Consider the following 25,755-nt stretch of genomic DNA (forward strand, 5'->3'; position numbering starts at 1 on the left):
GCTTACCAGCTAAAGTTTTGGCATCTGTCTCCAGCAGGGCTACATGGTGACTCCTGACTCCACCCTTCTCTCAGCTTTCAGTTTAGTTTTCCCTGCTGTCCTGCTATAGATCCAAAGCAGTTTTTTATTCATTAATGTTAATCACAGCACACAGAGGGAAATTTCTCATCAGATAATTACAAAATGGAATAGTTATGGGAACTGAATAATTGTTGATAAAATTCTTTTGTGGTACTGTGCTGTGAATACTGGGCATTATTGAGGTTAGGCTGGTAAAAAACTAATAGCACTTTGTGTTGCTTGTTTCCATCCTTAATGTACATTTATTAGATATAAGAATAATGGCATGGTATTCAGATAAAATGGATCTTTTTCTGTCACAAAGCAAGAGTGCATCAAAGAGGTATGTTATCCTGCACAAGGGAAAAAATAGACACTAACAACTATAAATAAGTCAGTGGTGAAAACACACACTCATGCAATGATATTTGTAAAAATAATGCATAGAGTTTAATTCTGATCTTAAATGTGCCTATTTTAAATCACAGAAATTGCAGCATTAAATGTAGTCTGTGAACAAAAGTATTAAAGATGTCTGATGATCAGTGTAGATTCCCTTCAGGAATGATGGAATGGTTGACTATGTGGGCACATGAAGACATAGAAATTTTAATCAAAATAGAATAAAATAGAAAGAAAGGTCATTTTTGTCAAGTCAATAGTATGAGTTAGAATATTTTATTGGTTTCCTCATGGTCATGTATAAAATAAATATAGTGTTAAAAGTACTGCAGGTAATCTGTAATCAGTATTATTAAGATCCTGAGAGCAATAATTCATTTGCACTGCTTTCTGAAGCCAGAAGCATGTGTAAGATAGGCATCCTTGCCCGTCAATATAAACAAGGTTTACTTTTCTTCATTGGTCAATATGACCTTGAGATTTGAGGACTAAGGCACAATTGTGGATTAGATTGTTAAATGGTTCACTGGATTATGTCAAACCTTAACAGTAAAAGTTAAAAAAATGTGGAACAATTCTCCTGGAGATATAATGGAAAGCTGATATTTTAGAGTACTTTTATTTATGAATTAATATTTAATTTACATCAGTGGGTAGCATAATTTATATGTATCTCTATGTATGTTTGTGTGTTTTATAACTTAAATTAACCCGATGATTACCTTTGACACATTAGTGGGAATTTCTAGCAAAATAAATAAACAGAAAATAAAACATTGATAGTAAATTTACACTTAGGGAATCTTAAAGTCCTTACCTTTAAACACTAAAGAAAGCAACTAAACATATATTCCAGGAAATATTGAGTATACAATGATCTGGACTTCCTAGTCCTTTGTTTCTCAAACCTTTTGTTGTTTCCAGCCTTTTAGAAGAAAGGAAAGAATAAAAAATTCTCATACCAATGATATTTGAAAAAGTGACTACTTAGAGAATAATTAAGTAGGCTAACTTTGCTTGATTCCATGAAAGTCTGGGGAATCAGGTTTAATTATTTATAATATACGCTCATGTCACCTAACATAGTGTATTCCTATCACTTGCTCATATTTTGTTTCAATAGTTATTTTGAAAAAAATGCAGCCAGATATTTTTCTAAACTATGAAAATATACAACAATCTAGGAAGTTCATCAACAATTTAAACACAAAGTCATCTCAAAATGGTTTTAAAGATAAGGTCATAAAAGACCTACCACTGTTTATCTATTCCCATTCAGAGTTTTAACTTCCACATTGAACATTGCAACCTTTAGCTAAAACTGCATGAAAAGTAACCAGTATACAGTGGCTGAGAATAAAGAAAAGAAGAGGAAGAAAATAGGCCAGGAAAAAAGAAGGAAGAAAAAAAAATAACAATCATAGATTAAATAACTTTTGGTGTTGGTGAAAATATAAATTATAGGAACTGGTTGCACACAGAAAGCTGGTTTATTAGTCTAGTTTTCTTAATTACTAAACATTAAAACATCAGAGTACTGACAAAACATAAGGTCCCTTTTCCTAAGGCTGTTCAATATTGAATTAGGAAATTAAAAATCAATAATTTACTCAATTAATAAAAATTAGGCTCTAAGGGAAAGTGGTATGAATAATACAATTTAATAAATTCTTACTGTTCTCTTAGCAAATCTGGGCCTCTGCAGCATTTTCTTTTTTGCTCCCTGTATGAGCTGTTTCTTAAAATGTGAAAGTGTTGATTCTTAGAGAATGTTGCCCATCATTACTAGTTTTCTTTCAATCTTCTCACTTTGCCTTAATGGATAAAAGCACTGGACACTCTTCCAGAGGACCTTGGTTTGATTCTGCATGCACATGACAGCTTACAACAATATGTATCAATTACCAGGATATCTAATACCCTCTTCTGACCTTTAAGAGTTATCAGACATGCTTATGGTGCACAGACATACACATTGGCAAAGCACTCATGTGCACAAAATAAAAATAAAGGAAAAAATAAAGATTCTTTGCAAAGATCTTCATTACTATGCTTTCTTACTCTGAAATATTCCTTAGTAAGATCTATGTTGTAGTAATAGTCAAGAGATAATAAATAAATAAATAAATAAATAAATAAATAAATAAATAAATAAATTGGGGGCACGGACGCAGGTCAGAGGAGAAGAGGGAGAAGAGGGCTGAAGCACTAGTGGGGCACTCTAGATGGTTTCTGCTGTGCCAGTAACTCAAGTGCTAATTGACATCCATGTAAGAGGTCATTGGCTTTGTACCTATGAGTTAGAGTAAACTATTGATAACCTACATTGATAGTTTGAAACAAATTCTTAATTGACACATGAGATTGTCCATTGCCATTGTTAGTTAATTTTATTTAAAGTTTTCTGATCATCTCATTACATCCATTGCTTTTCTTGTTGCTATGTTACCTATACAAAAGAAAAAGACATGTAAGAAGGGAAAATTTATTTTGACTCTTAGTTTTCAAGGTGTAGCTCATTCTAGAGTGGGAAGTCATGGTATCAGGAGCATGAAAGGCCTGATAACACTGTCTGTACTCATGAGGAAGAGAGTTGAATATCAATGCTGCACTCCTCTTCTCTTATGCATGCAGTTCTCCACTACCCTAATTAATCTAACCTATATAACTCTTTAAGATGTTTGTAGAGGCTAACCTAATTTAGAATCAGGCATACCCAGAGACCCATCCTAGGAAAATGAAGATGCTGTCAAGTTGTCTACCATTGTTAAACCTCATATATATATTTTCTCCTTTTATATTAAGCATTTTTACTCTTGTACTATTTTCTTCTAAATAAGTTGTATAAAAGTCATAGCTCTTGCTAGGAAATAATTTCAATATTTGTAAAAACCAATGCACGTTTTTCACTTTACTCTATGCGTGACATGAGAAAATCACTATTGTAAACATCTAGCAATATATTACTGGAGGAATATGATGATTAATAAAAATGCTGAATACATATTGTAATATAATATCATAATTATGCTCTTACATTTACAATTTTATTCTTGAAAAAGATTTTTAAAGAATATAAGTAATTGAACATATTGTACATAATACACCTTTAGTCTTCTAACTTTAAAGATTCTTGCTTCCATAGTTGTTTTTAATTTTTCAGTTCAATTGGCAAAACCAAAAAATCTCAGCCCATTTAAAAACAGTATGTAAGTATAAAATGACTCATTTTAAATATTTGTTACATTTTAAATTTATAATATAAAATAAAAGTTCTAGATAATTATATGAATATGATAGACTACTAGATAACTAATAGATATGTGAATTTTATACTTAAAGAGAATGATAGAACAATAATCAAAATATATAAGTATATGTAATAATTTGAAAGCCAATTAAGAATATGCTTTTCTTGAATTAAAAACTCATTTAAAAACTAAAACCAGCATTCTACTCTGTTCAAGACTTGAAAGAGTTTGAAATCTGAAGTTTTTAAGATAGGAATGCCCTTTTTATGCAAACACACACACATATATCTTTATTTTATTTATAGTACTGTGTTGTCTATATCACCACCACAACACCACAAAATTATGATCATTGTTAATTATTTAACAAAACTAAGGTTTTTTTTACAATATAGTAAAACTTGTTAATGAATGAAAGAAAAGCATTCTAATTGGAATACAAAGTGTATATAGACAGTGTTTTATATATCAAAGCATCCAGAGATATTTAATAAACAAAAAATCACATGCATTATTATTATTTTGATTTACAGAACTCATCTACATCCTAGGTCCCCAGACTCCTATTGTGCACACAATTTAATTAAGATAGCATTTGATTTAAGGAATAATACAGTCATCCTTTACATAAATATACTCTAGTTAAATAGATACAATACATCAATTTCTGAAGGTATACAAAGCCATAATTATAAATAAATTACAAATAACTGGACCTGTTGTTAAAAAAAATATTTTCATGACTGCATGATATTCTCAAAGTAAGCTTGTTTCTGTCATTTGTTGTATGGGGCGAATAGAGACTGAGCATCCAAAATTATAATACCCAGACACAATCATTAATGTGGAAGAAAAAATATGATTATGAGCAATACTTGTATCACTTATTTTCCTTGTGGGTTTACATTGTGAAAAGAATTCATACACATTCTCCTTAAATGTCTGTAATGAATATAGATGAGTATTATTCACAAAATTCTCTAAAATTTATTTTCTTCTTTAAAAATACATATTTAGACAATATGAAAAGAGGTCAAGAAAACTAAGACAAATAATTATTGCAAGTCTAAATGAGATTTTTGTTGATAACTACACAATGCTGACTGAGACATTAAATTTATACTTCAGACTTCTAAGAAATGAAACAACTCCATTGAGAAAGATAAATTGTGTTACAAAATCAACATTAGTAATAAATGTGGAGTTAAAGCATGATACATAGCACAAATAATATAATATTCTGTTATGAGCCAAGATGACTTTAAAAGAAGACAAAAGTTTTTTTTAAAAAAAATCCACACTGTCAGTCAATAAATTCTTAAATTTCCTCCCAATATGCACTGAATCTTTGATTTTCTGAGACAGAGTTTCTCTGTGTAATAGTCCTGACTGTTCTGGAGCTCACTCTGTAGACTAGGCTGGTCTCACAGAGATACTCGTGCCTATGCCTCCCAAGTGCTGCTGATTCTTTTTTATACTCAAAATATGCAATGTATATCTATGTGCATTAATCCTGATAGGATTATATTTAATTTCTTTATTTAAACTCCCATTTAATAACTGACAGAAATTTGTAATTATTTTAAATAAAAACAAGTTCCTAATTCACATCATCTGCAAATAAAAACCAGCAAATTTATGCTATGTCCTTTGTCACTTGCCACAGTTTCCCATTTATTTACTTATCTATTTATTTATTCATTTTATTTATCCATTCACCTATATATATCATCTATCTATCTATCTATCTATCTATCTATCATCTATCTATCATCTATCTATCTATCTATCTATCTATCTATCTATCTATCTATCTATCTATAGGTTTTTCAAGACAGGATTTCTCAGTGTGTCTTCGGAGCCTGTCCTGGCACTCACTATGAAGACCACATTGGCCTCTAACTCACAGAGATCCACTTGCCTTTGCATCCCAAGTGCTGGGATTAAAGACACTGCCCTTTATTGGGTTTTTTTTTTCTGTATTAGTTTTATTATTTTTTTCTTCTTTTTTTTCCAGTTTATTTATTTTTTATTAAAAATTGCCATCTTCTCCCCTCCTCCTCCCCCTTCCCTCCCCTCCCCTCCACCCACACCCCCACTCCCTCCCTCTTGAGGCCAAACAGCCATCAGGGTTCTCTACACTATGTTGAGTCCAAGGTCCTCCCAACTCCCCCCAGGTCCAGGAAGGTGAGCAACCAAATTGACAAGGCTCACACAGAGCCCATCCATGTCGTAGAGACCAAGCCCATCGCCATTGTCCTTGACAGAGCCCCACATTGGAGCACCGGACTGAGCTCCCAAAGTTCTGATGAGGAGCGGATGGAGAAAGATCATAAGAAAGAAAGTCAGAACCATGAGGGACGCGTTCACCCACTGAGATGGCAGGACAGAACTAATGGGAGACCACCAAGTCCACTTGGAATGGGACTGATGGAACATGCGACCAAATCGGACTCTCTGAGGGTGGCTGATGGTGGAGGCTGACCGAGGAACTGCCCTTTATTGTTATATTTCACATTTCTTAATATTTGGACTTCAGTTTTGCTATTAGGAACTCATGAGTTACCTGGGTTCTACTCCGTTTTTTTGTGTATATATGGTTTGTTATAATTATACATTATTATTGCAAAATTATAGCTTTGTGGGTTTCATACACAAAGCTCATTTGCAGAATTTGTAGTTTTTGTTTGAGTAACATTGCTTTTGTCAGAATCTTATCACTACATCCAATGAATTTGCTATTCTACAAGGAAAGAAAATGTCGTACATATAAATTATTGATATTGGACAGGAAAGATTAGGAAAACCTGATTTTACAACTAATGTTCATTTAATGGTTATAATGAAGTAGGTGAATGAGTTAGAAATAGAACTGAAGATGTTAGAGTACTGAATTTGAAGAAATCCTCACCTAAAGATTGGTTCTAGAAGATAAAAAACACAAGGGATTTTCTTCCTGAAATGTCTATCACAGATTTTAATGTCTTGTAGCACACTGACTCTTACCAATTAAAGTCATCCAGACTTTTGATCTCTGGAAGTCTAAAGTAATATGTCCTTCTATAAGTTACCTAATTAGTAGTAATTTTAATAGCATCAAAAAATCTAATATCTATGCTTTGGGATTTCTTCATCTACAACCTTCTTCATAATCATTTTAAGGTCAATGGCCCAATTTTGTAAATATATATATATTATAGCATATATATGAACAGTAAGTCATATATGTGTTTAACAACATGGTATAATCATTAAAGCATTGTATAGTCAATGCTAATTATATCTGCAGTATTTTTAAATTTATTTTTGATATTGTATTTAAATTACATTTCTTCCTCCCTCCCATCAAGTCCACCCATATACCCTCTCTAATTTCCTTTTTTCCATTATGGTAAAGACATAAACAATGTTAATTTAGGGGAAGAAAACATTTATTTGTCTTACAATCAAGCCAGTTCGTCAAAGAGGGAAATTATGGAAGGAACTTTAATGAAACAATGCAGAACTCATTAATGTAAGCAGCATACAGAATTGCTTGCAGACACAGCCGTAGATAGCTTCTTATGTAGTTTGTTACCACCTTTCCAGGCAATCATAGTGCCTACAGTGGACTGCTGTTGGTTGGTCTTTCTGTATACTGTGAATATGTGTTGCTCTTATTGAACAATAAATAAAGTTAGTTTGGTCTATGGCAAGGCAGGATAAAGCAAGATAGAATATCTAAGCAGAGATACAAGAGAAGAAGGGCAGAGTCAAACAATTACGTTTTGAATAAAAGTAGATTCAATGATCCTCTTTTTTTCTCCCATAATCATATGTTTCACATCAGTAAGCAGCACTTTTCAACATAAAATAATTAAGTCATCTCATAAACCATATAACCTTAGTAACATTTCAATTGAGTCTTCCTGATAATTAGACTCTATGATGTGTCAAATTGTCAGTTAAAACTAACTAGGACAATGCTATCTAACTATGCCCACATTTATGAGGTTTCAGTATTTTAACCAATTTAGTTATCTAATATGTTAGGCTGACTTGAAGTTTTACTTCAACTTTTCCTTTTTTCATTCCTATTTTCTTCCCTTTCTTTTTATTTTATTTTAATTTTGGTTTTTTGAGACAAGATTTCTGTGTAGCTTTGGATCCTGTCTTGCAATTCGCTTTGTAGACTAGACTGGCCTTGAACTCACAGAGATCTGCCTGCCTCTGCCTCCCAAGAGCTGGGATTAAAGTCATGTTCCACCACTGTCTGGAAAAAGTTATTTTTTCATTCAAAAATAAAATTAACAATATTAAAAAAGGTCATTAAATTCATATTGGGTAGAATTTCTCTACTCAATAAAGCAGACCAATGTTTAAATGGACTACCACAGGAAAAAATAAGCAAACCAAAGTCCTATTCACTCACTACTGTTACTTCAACAATTTGTATAGAAAGAGGGTGAGTGTAATGAAAACTAAGTAAAATCCTTTAGAATAACTGATATAATACCAAAAAGCACATGGAAATTTTTAAATTTTTTGAAGTTTAATTATATTTAGGAAAAATAGAGAATATGCTAAGTCAAATTAAATCAAAGTTAACAGTAGAGAAATGAGAAATATGGAGAAAGAATATGAGGGAACTCTTATAGAAGTAGAGACAGGCAAGCATTTATCCAAGGGACAATTGCTCTTCAAAGTCTCTTCCATGTTTTTCTGTAATTAACTTGAGGTAGTGAAAAAGCTATTATTTCATAAAATATGCATCATAAGAGATATTTATCACCAATAAAGTAAATGTATTAATGAATGTAAGAATTGCATGATTACTATAATGAATACTAAATTTCAAAATATATTTGGAAATTACTGTCCATCTGTGAAACAAATTATGTTTGACATCATTAAACAGATAAAAAAGGAAAGTCTGATATATTTTGCATTTGTTGTTGAAAGCAACCTGAGTAGTATTCAATATTAGAATATCTGTTTAAATAAATAAATATCAAAGTAACTTAGAAGATATCTATAATGTGCTTACATTATTCTTGTAAATTACAACAAAAAAGCTAATGACAGTAGAGAAACTTTAGATGAGAGTTAAAGAAATTCACAGTGCTACCCTTGAGCTGCAGAACACTCACTTGGAGCAGAGTTGAGTCACGATTTTGAGATAGTAAACATGTGTGGACATCAATATTCTCTATGACATTCAGACACATTGGCTGTCACCTCAGCAGTATTTCACACAGAAAAAAAACAAACAAAAACATGATGTCTGTAATAAACGTAAAGAACATACTCAATAGAATATAAAGTTTTATGCCAAAAAGTGGTAAAGGGAATTAAATTTTTTCAAAAAGAATTCTGCGGAATTGACATTGCTGCAAAGATTCAGACAATTATGCTCACAGCTAAATTAACATTATATTATTTACTTCACGATTTTCAAGCTATAAACTATTTAATGTTATTATCAAACAACCTAAATGAAAATCTTCAGTAGTTTAGTCCTGGAAGATTAAAATTAGTTTCCTACGATGGAATGACATTGGAAGTTTAGCCATGCTCCAGAGTAAGCCCTATATTCAGTATCTGATCAACAGAGATACTGAGATACTGGAGAGCTGGCCTGGATAGGGATGGTGAGGGAAAAGTTGGGGGCTGAACAACCCAGTTACCATCCAGGGCCAGAACTAGAAGCAGAGCTATCAGTTAGCCCACCCCAACCTCCAATGAACCTATGAACAGTTGGAGTATGTGAAGAGGATAAATTTCAGGATTTTCATGACATAGGACAATACCAGGATATCCAAGAGTAGTTCCAGTGAGAGCCCATTATAACAGAAGCCTGAGACATATAACCAGACTAGTCACTCATAGTAATGAGCACTTACAAGTATGTATGGACTCATGGATAACCTGTATGACTCACACTACAACTTTCATGGTGAGAATCTTCTCCTTTTTTCTTGTCATTGATGATTTTGTTTGTCTGTTTGCTTTGGATTTTGTTTTTTCTTTGAAATTTTATTTGGTTTGATGGGAATTTTTAGGGGCAGAAAACAGTTAGAGGGGACCAAGAGATAAGATGGCTCAGGATGCATGTAGTAAAATCCACAAAGAATCAATAAAAGTTAAAAGAAGTAAAAATAATAAAATAAAAAAGGTAAAATAAAACTAGGCTATATTTGCAATGAATAAAGTTAGGATTTCAAAAATTTTGGCAGTAGAAAACTAGAAAGCTAGTCATATGGTACTAAAAATTGCCTAGAAAACAAAAATCAATTACCTGCAATATTCGTTTCTGGGAAAGAAAAGAGAATAAAAATGTGGTCTTATCATATTTGCATTTCATAGTTGAATATAAAAATTACCTGGATGCAAAACTGACTAATGAATGAATAGTTCATAGTGACCTAAAGAGTTACTTATAAGTTATTCACAGGCTATCAAGTAAAAAAACAATGCAGGTGCAAGGGTTGCATTTTTCAGGGTTACTAGTCAGGAAAGACGTAGAGATGCCCAAATACTACAACCACTGCTCTTGGTTGATCTACAGAACTTGATGATAATATTCTATGACTGAAAAGAGCACACATGTGAGTCATAGAAAATATAAAAATAATGTAGACACTCTTTGGGAATCCCTACTAGCTAGTTGCAGGTACTATACATGCTACTGAAGTTGGGGTAGAAAATTAATTTAAAAAATGTAATATTATTTATAAAAACCCAGAGACAGAAATTGGAGTTCAATCTTAGTCAGAAAAGTAAATTAGCCAGCTACTGGCTCTTACCTCTACCTAAGTCTGAAATGATGATCCTACCTCCAAGCATCTCAGAATGAGACTGTCTCTTTGAGCCATCTCCTTCTCTTTTATAATCCTTTCTAGAGCTGGAATTAAAATCAAGCACAGCGATAACCCAGTTTCTGTGGCAAACTAGTGTGACTACTGTGATTAAAGGTGTGTGTCACCACTGCCTGGTCTGTTAGGCTGATCAGTGAGGCTGTTTTACTCTCTGATCTTCAGGCAACTTCTATTTATTAATATTCAGTGAAATATCACTACCAAAAATTCTTTAACAATGAACTCTATGAGCTACAGAAATGATTAGCCACAGCACATGCATCTACAGATGCAATGTTGACATGCATGAGAGTAACCTGACATTTTCTGGTTAAATTTAAGACTTACTATACACTATGGACCCCATGCCTGGTACTGTGGACTGAAGCACCCCTGTGGCTGGATAGATAGTAAACAATAGTTGAGAACCTACTACTATCATTGTATTAATTGAATATATATATTTGGATGAGTGTTCTGCTTACTCCACATTCTCTCCAGCAAAGGCTATCTTTGGTGTTTTTGATTTTAGCCATTCTGACAGGTATAAGATGGTATCTCAAAGTTGTTTTATTTGCATTTTCCTGATCTCTAAGGAGGTTGAGTATGACCTTAAGTGTCTTTTGGCCATTTGAACTTCTTTAGTTGAGAATTCTCTGTTCAGTTCAGTTCCTTATATTTAATTGGGTTAATTAGAATTTTAAAGTCTAGTTTCTTGAGTTCTTTATATATTTTGGAGATCAGACTTTTGTCTGTTGCGGGGTTGGTAAAGATCTTCTCCCAATCAGTAGGTTGCCTTTTTGTCTTAGTGACAGTGTCCTTTGCTTTACAGAAGCTTCTCAGTTTTAGGAGGTCCCATTAATTCAATGTTGTCCTTATTGTCTGTGCTACTGGAGTTATACATAGGAAGTGGTCTCCTGTGCCCATGTGTTGTAGACTATTTCCTACTTTCTCCTCTATCAGGGTCAGTGTGTTCAAATTAACATTGAGGTTTTTAATCTATTTGGACTTGAGTTTTGTGCATGGTGATAGATATGGATCTATTTTCATTCTTCTACAGGTTGACATCCAGTTATGCCAGCACCATTTGCTGAAGATGCTTTCTTTCTTCCATTGTATACTTTTAGCTCCTTTGTGGAAAATTCGGTGTTCATAGATTTGTGGGTTAATATCCAGGTCTTCTATTCGATTCCGTTGGTTGACTTCTCTGTTTTTATGCCAGTAACAAGGTGTTTTCATTACTGTAGCTCTGTAATAGAGTTTGAAGTCAGGGATGGTAATACCTCCAGAAGTTCCTTTATTGTTTAAGATTGTTTTGTCTACCTTGAGCTTTTTGTTTTTCCATATAATCTATCAATGTAATCCATTACATAAGTAAACTGAAAGAAAAAAAACACATGATCATTTCATTAGATGCGGGAAAAGCACTTGACAAAATCCAACACCCCTTTATGATAAAGGTTTTGGAGAGGTTAGGGATACAAGGATCATAACTGAATATAATAAAAACAATATATAGCAAGCCAACAGCTAATATAAGAGAAACTCAAAGCCATTCCACTAAAATCAGGAGCAAGACAAGGCCGTCCACTCTCTCCATATCTCATCAACATAATGCTTGCAGTTCTAGCAATAGCAGTATGACAACATAAGGAGATCAAGGGGACTGAATCAAAAAGGAAGAAGTCAAACTTTTGTTATTTGCAGATTATATGATAGTGTACATAAGTGACACCAAAACCTCTACCAAAGAACTCCTACAGCTGATAAATGCCTTCAGTTATGTGGCATGTTACAAGATCATCTCAAAGAAATCAGTAGCCCTCCTATACACAGAGGACAGAGAAGCAGAGAGGGAATTCAGAGAAACTTCACCATTTATGATAGCCACAAATAGCATAAAGTATCTGGGGGGGTAACTCTAACCAAGGAAATGAAAGATCTATTTGACAAGAACTTTAAGGCATTGAAGAAAGAAATTGACGAGGATACCCGAAAATGGAAGGATCTCCCATGCTCTTGGATGGGTAGGATCAACATAGTAAAAATGGCAATTGTACCAAAGGCAATCTATAAATTCAACGCAATCCCCATTGAAATCCCAAAAAAATTCTTCACAGTCCTTGAGAGAACAATGTCCCTTTCTTTTGTTGTGAATAATAAATCGATTAAGGAAGTAAAAGCTTCAGCAACAAGCCTTGGGTAAATTAAGTTAGAAGAAACTCTCCGTAACAATAATGGAGTAACAAGAATAAGTAGCATTAAATTTAAATTCATGTGTTACAAAGTTTTGCTATTGAGACCATTAAATAGAAGTTGTTGATGTCAAGCAACATATTTAGAAAATATTTCACAGTGAAAGGTTTAGAGAATTCATGTTGTTGATGATTACTAAAACCATTACAAACCCAGCAAGCCACTTCTCTGCTTGTGTGATATCCAGCTTTGCTTTTGAGCACAGTCACCTATGAATCATGCTTGTGAGTTAACAAGGTTTCCTGATAAATCACTGAGGGCATCGTCTCCTTGAAATACTGCCACTCATCTATGTAGCCTGTTTATTTAGCTCATATAGATTCTTGGGTCTAATTGGAGAAAGGCTGAAATATTAGGTAAGATGAGAAAAAAAATGACTATGTATCAGCAAACAGGATTCAATGTAGTATTCAATATAGTATTTAAACCAATTTTACTGAGGTTGAACAGCAGTCATTGAATAACCTCTGTAAAGAATTTATAATTTAGTTCCTTATTTGAATGATATGTAATTTTGCATTAATTATAATCTTTCTTTACATAGTTATATTATCTAATTGATAGTAATTAAGTTCAGGTCTGTGCACTTAAAATTTCACTAATGAAAAGTTTAAATAATTCAAGTTTATAACTGAGTTATATACATTCAGTTGTAAAATTGCACTAGGCTAGGGTAGATTTTGAATTCAATTTCCACTTGTTCACACAGTAGAGTAGAAAGCATAATGAAATTTCTTGCAACTAGAAATGTTTTATTATTTATCATAGAATGCAAATGACATCGTGCACACCATCAACATAAGCAATTCCCGCCCTGGATTATATGCATAGGAGTCACTCATTAGATGAGGTTGTGATTACCAAAGAAGAATGACAGCTTGGGCCACTCTGGGAAAACTGATATTTTCCTAACCACCTAGGTCAAGCAAACTGTTCAGTATTTCCAAACAATATGTTAGTATATAGATACCTAAGAGTTCTTTCATGTTATTCTTTACACACATCCCTCCGGAGGAAGTTTCTTAGAATGTGAGTGTCTTGTATCATACCTTGACTTTAAAACAAGTTATTAGGTGCAGTACTTCTGGGGATTATAAAACCTACCTAATTGCAAACTGACCATTTACTATAAATTTTATTTTTCCCATTTCTCATATAAACACACATGTAAAAATTTATATGAATTATTTGTGAGTTTATGTACAATATATGTTATATAGCAAGGTGGAATATATGAAACAGAAGAATTTTAAAGAGTATTTTTGCATATATTTAGCATACATAATAGAATATTACATCTATAATTAGGAGCTGATGTCTCTGAAAGAAAGCATAACAATAAAACAAGTGAAGAATAAAAAACTGTAATTTATATCTCATTAATATGGGTTTGTTCAAAATGCCATGATTATCCTATATAAAGAGGGAACTCTTACAACCATCATGCATATGGAAAATTGAATTAATAATTGAAATATTAATCAAAAGAATCTATTTATACCTGAATGAAATGAGCACATTGGAAAATATTCAGCCAGGGAATTATGAGTCTTAAACAAAATAGTTCTATTCTTTTCCTGAGAGTCAGTACATCTCTGTGCTAGACAGTGCTAAATAAAATATTCCAATTTGTTAGCTGAGTCTTTTATTTTCTTTTTTTTTCATGGTTTATTTTTTTATATTTAAAAATTTCCATCTCCTCTCCTCCTCCTCCCCCTTCCCTCCCCTCCCCTCCACCCATACCCTCCCTCCCTCCCTCTCCAGGCCAAGGAGCCATCAGGGTTCCCTACTCTATGTTAAGACCAAGGTCCTCCCAACTCAACATGTCCAAGAAGGTGATCAACCAAGCTGAGAAGGCTCCCACAGAGCCCGTCCAGGCAGAAGAATCAAAGCCTAGCGCCATTGTCCTTGGCTTCTCAGTCAGCCTCCACAGTTGGCCACATTCAGAGAGTCCGGTTTGGTCACATGTTCCATCAGTCCCATTCCAACTGGAGTTGGTGATCTCCCGTTAGTTCTGTCCCACCGTCTCCATGGGTGAACGCACCCCTCAAGGTCCTGACTTTCTTTCTCATGTTCTCCCTCCTTCTGCTCCTCATCAGGACCTTGGGAGCTCAGTCTGGTGCTCCAATGTGGAGCTCAGTCATTTTCTTCATTTATCGCCAGGTGGAGGTTCTATAGTGATATGCAAGAAATTCATCAGTATGGCTATAGGAACTGGTCTTTTCGGGCTCCCTCTTCTCAGCTGCCCAAGGAACTAGCTGGGGGCGTCTCCCTGGAAACCCGGGAACCCCTCTAGAGTCAAGTCTCTTGACAACCCTCAGATGGCTCCCTTAATTAATTAAGATATATGCTTCCCTGCTCCCATATCCACCCTTCCTGTATCCCAAGCATCCCATTCCTCCGAGCTCTCCCCATTCTCCCCTTCATGCTTTTCTCTTCCCATCTTCCCTTGGCCCCGTCTGGCCCCACCCTCAAGTTCCCAATTTTTGCCCGGGGATAGTGTCTACTTCCAATATCCAGGAGGATTACTGTATGTTTTTCTTTGGGTTCACCTTCTTATTATCTTCTCAAGGATCCCGAATTATAGGCTCGATGTCCTTTAATTATGGCTAGAAACCGATTATGAGTCTTTTATTTTCTATGAATGACACAGTTGCTTTTGATCACATATTAATTGTTGAATTAGTTCAAGAAAGTAAATTAAGTGTACTATTAGAGTGTAACCACATTTTAATTTTACATTGTTGTGATTAAAATAAGGTCACTTTGATTCTTGCTTGATAATCAAACAATGTATATTTTATTTTATTTAGCCATTTGATAACTAAGCACATTTATATGTGTCTTTGACACTTATACATCTCGGAAACAATTCATTGTGTTAATGGTGATGATGATGGTGGTGACATTGATGATATGTGTCTATAAGACTCCAGATTGAACAATAATTTGTGTTGTAATTTCACATCCTCAACATATTTTTTTAAAAATCAGTGAACAGTGAATACATAGAGAAAAACCAAGAACTCATAGCCAGACTAACTGAACAGTGAAAGGAAATCCAAAGACTGTAGTGGTAAGATCTAAAGAATTTGCCACCTTAAAACTAATGGTAGCTAGGATACAAATGGTTTTAGTTTTTAAACTAACTTAATAATAGACAATCTAATTTAATTTGCTTTATATTACTTCTAGAAAGAATTTATTATAAATATGTAAATCAATAATAATTAACTTTCTTCAAATATTATTTATTTCATTTATTGTAGAACACACACCTGGAGTTATGAGACAGAATGGTATATATAATTTTTCATTCTTTTCTTTGGAAACAACATATCAAACGTATGATTTCCAGTCACATTTTAAACTTTCTTGTGATATTTAACAATAACTTGAATAACATTATTTCTTAGATTACATGTACAAATTTCTATAAATTAATATAATAATAAAATAAAGAAGAATCATTCTTTTTTTAAAATATTATATTAAAAAGTAACATAAGACCTAGAAAATATTCCTATCAATGATTTTGGACAGAATACAAATAAATGTGGTACAAGATTGAAGTGTTTTCTAAAATATGATTGATTATGTTTAGTACAATAAGTAGGGTATATCACTTTTGAGAAAAAATATATAAAAATAATATTAAAAATATAATAACTATTATTTATAGATAATAGGTCTTTGACAGTAACTATAGATTGAGAAAATTAGTTTTGCATTGAAATTATCAAATCCATATTTAATACAAACACTTTCATACATATATATGTATATATATACAACAAAATGGAGATGCACTTAAATTATTCATAAGAATGACTAACCAGTGCCTTACAGCATGTACATATAAATGTATTTTATGTGGAATTCATCTCTAAACTTCACTAAAAGCAGATTGATTTAAACAATGCTGTTTCTTCTTTCCTTTGTGGAAATTACCCTATATAAACAATTTTGCATCATGACATTTACATTTTTAACAGTCAAGGATTTTAAAGAATGCTTAGTGGCAACTACAGTATAAAACTCTCTTTCTAAATTTGGTAACTCATATATCAGGTAGGATTAATAGTGTATTTGATTTTGCATTTATTATAAGTCTTTGACATTTCATCTATCATGTTTGAGTTTCATCAGGAAGGCAAAACCACACATCTACTTCAATTTATCTTTTGATTTAGTACAAGATGTCAAGTTGTTATTTTGTTCATTAGCTTATAAAGTAGATAAAATTTATGTAAATCAAAACTAATAAATGTTCAACATTATTAACGTGTTTAAAATGAACTGCCATGCCAAGAGAAGCTGCACCTTGGAATTCATTTGGGAATTCAAGTTAATTTAAAAAATACTTTATTAAATTTGTTTTTTAAGTATTTTGTTTTTGACCAAGGAGACACTTGTTTTATATTTTTAACTATATTTTTATTTGAGGATTTCATACATACCTACATGAAATCCACTAATTTGTATTACTTTTTTCTTCCCCTTCTATAAGGAATGACCCCCCAACCATCCTTTCTCAAATTTATGACCTCATTTAGTTTTATTTTTGTTACATATATGACATACAGAGTCTAGTTAGTTTTACCCTAATATGTATAGGGCTGTCCACTAAGGGTTTGGGTCTAATCCCTTAAAAGGATTAAGACAAAAACCAAACCCAAACAGAATAACAACAGTAAAATAAAACCCAATCCCCCCAAAAAACAAACAAACAAACGGACACAATAACAACAACATGAATAATAGCTCTTCATACAGGTGAAATTTTTAAAAGTTTTCCTCATTCCACTGTTCTTGTTCATAGAAACAATATCTTTTTCTTCTTCAGAAGAAAAAATAGGACTGCAATCTTTCTGGTCTCTGGTTCTCACAACTTTTCAAGGATCCTTCCCTCGTTTTCCCCAACCTTAAGTGTAAGAACTGTGCTGTATAAATCTATTCTTAGTAATAATAAAAATAGAATATATAATCATGAAGAGGGAATGGGTGGCCAGAAGGGGCAATATTAAATAAGAAATGGATGGCAGAGAAATATAAGGGTATGAATACAGGGAAAGACCTTTAACACTAAGGGCTACTTGAAGGGTTATATGAAAATGTACTCTTTAAAAAACTTCCTAAAATATATACATATATCAAAGAAATCTAAATAGAGTGACCAAATAGCCAGAGGGACACTGTTTTAAGTGGACATTTTTTTTTTTTTACCACCAGCAACACTTCCAGTTTCAGAAATTGATTATATTTATTTAAGTTGTTGGACACTGGTACATGACAGGAATTTCCCAAACATCTTAGGCAACTGCCAATACCACTGGTTGTTCTCTACAAATTGATGGTAAGGCTCTAATCCTGAAGATAACACTTACGGTATCTCAATGAACATAACTATAGCTTTCACACCCTACTGACTGAGTACTGCTTATGATGCTGGTGGGTACTTTTTTTTTTTGACAGGGTTTCTCTGTAGCTTTGGTGCCTGTCCTAGATCTAGCTCTTGTGGACCAGGCTGGCCTTGAACTCACAGAGATCCACCTGCCTCTGCCTCCCAAGTACTGGGATTAAAGGCATGTGCCGCCACCACCACCCGGGTCTGGTGAGTAGTCTTGTATGCTACCAGAGAAGAAATGTAAATGTCAACATAGCTACAAACTCTGAGGTATACAGCAGTGCCACACCTGCAAAATATGCTCATGAGCTGTGCGTAAAATGGGAGTAAACAATCACTGCTGATTGGTTTGCAGTTTTGTGATTTTGTAGGTTTCGATTTTGGTGACTGTTTGTTTGAGTGTGTTTTGTGTTTGTGTTTTGCCGAGAAAGAGAGAGAGAGAGAGAGAGAGAGAGAGAGAGAGAGAGAGAGAGAGAGAGAGAGAGAGAGAGAGAGAGTACACTGAGTTGGGTAAGTGTGGAGGACCTGGAAGGAACTGAAGGAGGAAAACAGCATGATCAGAATAAAAATCCATATATTTTAATTAAATAATATAAAATAAACATGGACTGTGAGCTGCCTGATCCTACCGCTATCATACCTTCTGGCCGTCAAACTTCTGACCTGTCATACTGGACTTTTAACTCCCTGAAACCACAAACCATCATCACTACTTCTCTTTACTAGAATCATTGGCTATGGTTTTTAACCCAGGCAAAAAAAAGTAACTTATATATAAATCAATTTTAGGAAAAAAATTAATTAATTTATAATTATCAGCACTTGTTTTGTATAATAAACTATTTCATACTTTTTCTTCAATTCATTTATCTAATATCCATTAGATAGAATAATAAAGTTAATATATGCTAAAGAAAGAATGAATACATATTACAGAATCCAGAAGTGCATAAAGATTGGGGGCATTGTAGTTCAGGCAGTGAGAAGAGCTCAAAGTTTTTAATTTCTGGGTGGGTTATGGAAGTTATAAATACAGATTAGAGAGTGTAGCAGGATAGGACAAACCCTGGAAAATACCACAGGCAGGCATAGTATCATCACATTTAAAGACCAGAAAAGCATCTCAGAGAGATAAGTGTGATTGTTAAAATTACATTAGAGAATGGCTTGGGTTTCATTACCGCACACACAAAAGCACGCAATTAAATTTAAATTAGAGTTACTTCCTTTATGGTACTAAATGCCATTCACAAAGAGAGCTAGTTTCAAATGAATAGGGTTAGAGATAATGTGTAGCAAAAAGAAGATTATTTTAAAATTCTATGTCTTGTATATTCTATATATCCAGATACTCTAGTAGGTCATACAAAGAAAAATTATATTTACAAACAGTTAAAGCAATGGACAAGTGAATTTTACCTTATTCTTCAACTTTCTTGTAGAGTAAATACAGTGGACATTTTTCAGTTTTATAAAATTATAACTAGTACAGGGCATGTGCCACAAGCCCCTCCTTAAAAATTTGCCAAGGATCCTTTGGCTGCTCTATTCTTCTTGGCACCTAACTTTATTTCTTGTCTTCTTATGTACAATACATTTATGTCCCTCAAAAATACTGAGAAATGTATCTGTTTGAGAATCAAAGTTTTCTGCTGCATACTGTATTGTTAGGATATGGTGATGGCTTTGTGGCCTTTATATACACACATGCAGCATACATTGAACTTCCTTGTCTCTTTGACTGCTCTTATTCCTCTCTGCTTTGGGGTGTTTCTTCTCTGCATCACCGACATTTTTACTTTTACCATCATGTGCTTTCACAAACAAACACAGACACAAGCACACTCAACTTATTGCTTATAGTATTACTGAACCTTTCTTCTGAAAGTGAAGATGACTAACAAAATCCACAAAATGACACTGAGAATGCCTTTGGATATTTATTAAATTAACCTGTTGTATTTTTGGTAATTTTTAGACTGTTTAATGGTGAAGCATTGTGTGAAACCGTCCTCTACAGTGGATTTGTTGATGAAGTAGATATGATGCTATGATACCAGAAATAGGACTTCAACAGATACTAGATCTATGGGAATTCTGGACTATATACCCACAGTTTCTAGAACTGTACAAAATAAAGTTTTATTTATTTATTTATAATCAAGCTATGATATGACATTTTACTATGACAGCAGAAAGGGACTAAACTAAACCTTATTGATACTTTGTGATGAGAATGTATCACACACATACACAAATTTAAGAAGTTGTATTTTCCAAGTAGATAGGGTCTTTTGCTATACTTTTCTATAATGCTTTGTGCCTTAAAGTTATTTTGCCAGCTTTTGAGCAGTGGTCAGTAGTATTCATAAAACATATTCTCCTATCAATTGTTTTCTGTCATTCTCCAAACTCATCATTATTGTCTTATAAGCAGTATATAAAATATACTTTAAAAATCTTTATAAAGGTTGTTTGTATTTCTTTTATGCTTATACTAATGCCAGGTATACTTGTAACTTATATACTTCAAGTTTTATACCATTTAGTCTGTGTTCTATTTGCTTTTCTATATAGGTATTTTTTGATTAAATGAGTGTTTGGTTATTGCTATTATTACTGATCCATATTTGATTTGTTTATAATTAATTCAAGAGAGGTAGATGGAGGTATATGGAATAAAAAATGATAATCATTGATTACCTGTTCTTCTGCACTGCTTCTGTAAACAACATGAAAATAGCTTATTTCCTTGACTGAAATATGGGGCTCTGGCATCAAATCACTTTCTAGTTCACACGGAAGAACCCTAGGAGAAACCTATTTCCTCTTAGACTCAAAAATATTACTATGAAGGGAGCTTCTTTAGTCTATAAAAATATATATGGAAAATTGATGATTTTAACATTTAAAATTTCTAGGACAGAAAAATCTCAGTCAACAGTGTGGGATTTATTTTTAGCATCTGTAAGAGTGTAGCTAACAGGTGTGTTTGTGCACACCTAATATTCAGGTTAAATTTACCTGTCATTTTGATATAGTTTAAAGTTATCTAGGATAAGTTTGGTAGCCCACATCTGGAGTCAATTTTGACTTTTTATTACTTTTTTATAACTTGGTAACTAGCATTCTCAACATGTGGAAAAGAAAATCCTCACTTTGAGAAATCCAGTATGCCATAAAATCTTAATAATGTACTTCATGGATATCAGTCATGGATATTCACAGAGTGTTACATAGTGACTGAGAGTAAGAGAGATATTATAATAAGTACATTCAGAATTCAATACTAAATTATTTAAATCTTTGAATTAAAGATTTGAATGTTATCAGAAAAACTCAGTTGACTAAATAATAAACTGCAACAGAGTACAGAATACTTTCTTCAAATGTTTCAATAAGAAAATCTTAAATGTGGCATTTTCATTAATCTATGTCATAAATAAAGGGAAAGTATAGTAATCTTATATAATATGAATAAATACCTTAATTATAAATTAAATTTATTTATTTAAAGAAATACTGTCTAATGAAACTGCCAAAACAGTACAGTGTTAGTTTCATCTCATCTGAGAGCAAGAATATATCTTAATGCATTAATATTTTGTAACAGCTTGAAAAATATCTACTTATAAAAGTCATCACATAATACTCTGAAATTTTGTGCATAAATAATTTTATATTCAAATTCTTTTATATTATTCAAAGGACTTCAGTTGAAAAATTATACTGAATCCTGAACCCAAGTAGATTTTCAGTTTGTCTGATAGCACAAAACAACACTGAGTGTTCACGTGAAAGCATGTAATCTTATGGAGTATTTACTCTTAATTAGTTTACATTTAATACATAATCAATTACTGAAAGTTGTAAGTTGGATTCTTCATTAAAATTTAGTGCATAGGATGTATTTATTTATACCTTCCTATGGATCTAGTATATCATTTTTCAAGATCATATATCACACATATATGAATATTTTTTTGAACTCTTGTCTTATCAAACACTAAAACTTGTGCAGTTTTAAATAATTATATAGCAGTTAAAATATTTATTTAAAAGTTATTGTCAGTGATAGTAGGACAGATGTGAAAATATATTTGGGGAAGATGCAAAGGTTTAAAGTAGAAAGTGGAAATTTTTTAATGCAGTATAAACTGGGTGTGTTTGAAAAATTCTTACACATTTTTAAACGCATTTACAGGCTTTTAATCCTGAGCTAATCATTTTACTTTCATCTTTGTTTTATGGAACTTTTCATTTTCCATTCCAAAACATCAAGGGAAAACTAAAAGCTGTGCATATACTAAAACAGTGAGGTTAGTATATGCAACAAAGTCAATATAGAAAATGTGCTGCAATTATTATATTTTTACAATGTATTATTATTATTATTATTATTATTACTACTACTACTACTGTTATTTATAAATTTTGTGAGATAGGATTTCTCTGTGTAGTTCTAGATATCCTGGAACTTTCTTTGTAGACCATGTTGGTCTTGAACTCAGATATATGCCTCCCTTTGCCTACTAAGATTAAAGTATTGTGCCACTACACCCCTGTGCATTTGTTATTGTTAACTGATAGTTATATCTACAAAAGTATGGCGCCAATAAGATGACTCAGCAGTAAAAACTGTGGAAGTTTGATCCCAGAATCAATGTCAAAAGCAGAAGTATGCATCTGTGCTCTATAGGAGCCAGAGATATCACTGGAAAAAATCACAGGCAATCTGACATGAATAGACTGTGCAGCAGCAGAAAGAAAAAGAAAGACACTGCATCACCTTGCAGGAATGTGATAATCTATTCCAATTTTTCTCTGATTTTCATACACACACACACACACACACACACACAGTTTTTCAAGCACACACGTTCACATGCTTTCACACATACATACTCACAGATACACATTCAAACCTATTATACACATCAAATAAATAGGTAATTTATATTTTAAAAAACTAAGTATGAAGTTAAAATCAAATAAGTTGGCTCTTGTTTACTTTCCCTACTAATAGACAAGAATACACATACTACCTCTGCTTCACCTTTAGTCCTTCTGTTGATAATAACTGCTTTCTTTTATACAACCAGCCTCAAGAAAGAATAAAACTTTTTTTGTTTTGTAGTAAGATGCAGTACACTATGGAAAAGAACAGTCTTGGACTTGATTGCATAAGAGAGAAAGTGGGTGAACATATCTAAGCAAGATATCAACTTAGTGAGAATGTGTATACATTAATATATCTTTCTTTTGAGTATGCAGCTTCCTGTGTTTTTAGGTCATGACTCTCAAGTCTGCAACATTGTGCAACAGTACTAAAATGCACAGTTTTTGAAAAGTGACTGAAACTTAAGAGTTCTAGTCTCATCACCATCTAACCCATTTGTGGATTCATATTTTAATTGCAATTCTTTGAACTGGGAAAAATTTTCATAGTTTGGACATATTTGAAGAAGTTGGTTACAAGAGGAGTATACTTGAGCAGAATAATGTACTGTAGGAATTCCTACAGCCAGTAGCCTTTAAGTTAACCACCCACTTGGGCATGGCCTCTTAGACCTTAAATGCTGATGTAAAACACTAGCCCTACCTTTTTTCCAGCTGTGGGATTCGATTGCTGTTCTCTGCTTGAGCAGAGGACTGTGATCTGTAAGTCTCCCTCTAAATAAATAACCTTTTATTATAGTCAATTCTGAGGTAGTGTGGTATTTTTGTGGTTTCTGTCCTGCCAGGTTTCCACAGTCATTAAGTCCCAAAGAAATCACACAGAGGTATACATTAACTGTAAACTGATTGGCCCATTAACTCAAGCTTTGTATTAATTCTTTTTTTTTTTAATATTCTATCTTTTTTTTTCTTTCTCATGGTTTATTTTTTTTTATATTTAAAAATTTCCATCTCCTTCCCTCCTCCTCCCCCTCCCTCCGCTCCTCCTCCCCCTTCCCGCCCCTCCTTCTCCCCCTTCCCTCCCCTTCCCTCCACCCATACCTCCCCTCCCTCCCTCTCAAGGCCAAGGAGCCATCAGGGTTCCCCACTCTATGCTAAGTCCAAGGTCCTCCCAACTCCCCCCAGGTCCAGGAAGGTGATCGACCAAGCTGAGAAGGCTCCCACAGAGCCCGTCCATGCAGAAGAATCAGAGCCCAGCGCCAATGTCCTTTGCTTCTCAGTCAGCCCCCGCTGTTGGCCACATTCAGAGAGACGGGTTTGGTCGCATGATCCATCAGTCCCATTCCAACTGGAGTTGGTGATCTCCCTTTAGTTCTGTCCCACCGTCTCCATGGGTGAACGCACCCCTCACGTTCCTGACTTTCTCCCTCATGTTCTCGCTCCTTCTGCTCCTCATCATAATGTATATTAGCCCATTATTCCTGTCTATGTTATCCATGTGGCTCATTACCTTATTCAGCCAGGCAGTGGTATGGGACCATGGTCCGTATTCTGTCAATAATATTTTAGATAAATGCTGATTGGCCAGTAGCCAGGCAGGAAGTATAGGTGGGACAACCAGACAGGAAATAGAGGTGGGTCAATGAGACAAGGAGAATTCTGGGAAAGAGGAATATCTCTCTGCATATGTGAGCCTGCCACCGAAAAAGAAAGATGTGACTGCCTTGCTGAAAATGGTACCTAGCCATGTGGCTAACATATACTAGAATAATGGGCTAATATAAGTTGTAAGAATTAATAAAAAGCCTGAGATAATGGTCTAATTAGTTTTATAATTAATATAGACCTCTGTGTGATTTCTTTGGGACATAGTAAGAGTGTAGCTCTCAGGTGTGCTTGAGCACACTTAATATTCAGTTTTAATTTACCGGTCAGCTTGACACAGTGTAGAGTTATCTGGGAAGTGTGGTAGCCCACATGTGACTCAGTTTCCATCTGAAGTCAATTGTGACTTAAAGAGCTTATTTAATCTCGTTTGCCTGCTCTGAATGTAACCATGAGTACTATGAGAAACTTCTGATTAAGTCAATGGGAAAGAACACTTAATCTACTGAGATTTTGCTTGGTGTATGGCACATATAGAGTTAGTAGCTGCTTGCTGTTATCTGAATTTTTGTGAGAGATAATGCACCTGATTGGGCTTCCTCCCAAGAACAGAGCAGGGAAGCAGTTAGTTGACTGTACTTCTCTTTATTCTGCCCTCTACCTTTAATCTTTATAGAAACAAATTTTGACTAAATTCGGTAGTTGGTATTTGCTTTCAGTGTACACACTCTCCTGTGTTTTCTGTCTCCATTTCTCTCAATGTGCCATTCGTTGCACCTCACACTGCCGTCTCAGGTACTCCTTGCTAATTCATGTCAGAGTGGCCTCCTGCAGAAGAGTATCTTCCTGAGGATTTATCTAGATGAGGTTGCTGTGTTGGTATGTCTGTGGAGGACTCCCTTAGTTGTTAAAAAAAAGTGTGAGAAGAGCCAGTAAACTGTGGAGAACACCATTTCCTAAAGTTAGTGATTTTGGACAATATGAAAAAGGAGAAAACTAGCTGAACCCAGGCTAGCCAGCATGAAGTTGCTGGGTATGT

This window comes from Arvicola amphibius, chromosome 10 (genome assembly GCF_903992535.2).
Source record: "Arvicola amphibius chromosome 10, mArvAmp1.2, whole genome shotgun sequence".
Lineage (NCBI taxonomy): Eukaryota > Metazoa > Chordata > Mammalia > Rodentia > Cricetidae > Arvicola > Arvicola amphibius.